Source organism: Elephantulus edwardii, unplaced genomic scaffold (genome assembly GCF_000299155.1).
Source record: "Elephantulus edwardii isolate Elephantulus edwardi_28Jun2011 unplaced genomic scaffold, EleEdw1.0 scaffold00099, whole genome shotgun sequence".
In the NCBI taxonomy this organism is placed as follows: domain Eukaryota; kingdom Metazoa; phylum Chordata; class Mammalia; order Macroscelidea; family Macroscelididae; genus Elephantulus; species Elephantulus edwardii.
The window spans coordinates 12,888,517-12,889,727 of NW_006399849.1; the positions used below are offsets into that span (position 1 = coordinate 12,888,517).

A 1,211-nucleotide genomic window follows, 5' to 3' on the forward strand; every position below is an offset into this window, starting at 1 on the left:
ACTTCACCCTGATTCATAAGGGAAAGGGGATGGCGTATTCTCTTAGTTACTTCTTGCTGAAAAGGGACGCTGTGGGTTTCAGGGTGAAGATCTTCTCTCACTACTCTAAAGGGACCCTTTGGCAGTAGGAAACACATAGACTATTATGGAGATTGATTTTGGAATTAAGATGCACTGTTAAGGTCATCAGACTCACAGTGACTTTCAGCAATCCATTCTATAGGTAATTGTCTTCTTTGGCCTGTCCAAGGAAACCCAAAACCTGCAGATGGCAGGCATGAATCCCATCCCCCACCTCCTACGCAGGCGGTCAGCGGGGCGCACACCCCCACCCCCAGCATGGGAGGCCGGCGGGAGGTGCGCAGCCCCCCGCCCCCCACGGTGAGCGGCCACTGGGGGTGCACCACCCCACCCTGCCACACGGGCGCTCGGCGTGGGCGCGGCCCCTCTTGTGCGGGCAGGCGGTGGGCGTCCACTTCCCCCACAGCCACCATCCTGGATCCAAGAATTCTCTCCAGAACAAGTTCACTTGTGGCAGTGTGGTGGCTTCATTGTACAAGTCTTCAGGAGGGCCAGTGCCCAGCATCCATCCTGGGTGAGGAAATCCATTCCTTCTGGCTGTGGAAGCCTCATGGAGCTGAAGCGGCTGTGCAGTGTGGTGCAGGCTCTGCAGGGGGTGGGGTTTGGGAGCTACGAGTCTCACCCATTCCTCCTTGGGAATCCTTGAATTCCTGTTTTTGAGCCTCGATCTTCACTGAGGGCCAGACATCAACTGTTAAAGTGTTCAATTATCAATAAGCCTAAGTTTGTGTAAGGCCATATTGGCCCTGCTTTAAGTGGTTCGCTGCTCCCACAGCTCACCACGCTGTCTCTGCCTCCACTGCCCTGCGTATTTCTCCTACACTCTTTTTGTTCTTTCCATGTCATTCAATATTATATACTCCTTCAGTACTGCAAATTAAGGCTTGAATTTTTTTTCCCCCTTCAGTTCTACCAATTTGAGAAAAGCTGGGCATATTACAGAATTTGGGTTTCTAACTCCATATTTTAGCATATTTCAGTCTAATACTTTGTGCTGTCTTCTTGGGCTGGACATAGTAGCAATTACTTGAGAACTGATTCACTGTTGTTGCTGTTGTTATGTGCCGTCGAGTCATTTCCGACTCATAGCGACCCTATGAACAACAGTCCTAAACCCTGCTCTATCCTGC

At 50.9% G+C, this 1,211-nt stretch overlaps 1 protein-coding gene across 1 annotated transcript in view; it reads right to left on the minus strand.

The window, feature by feature from the left end:
- Nucleotides 1-1,211, minus strand: part of IL31RA (interleukin 31 receptor A) — a 94,337-nt gene that overhangs the window by 80,085 nt on the left and 13,041 nt on the right. The window lies entirely within an intron of this gene.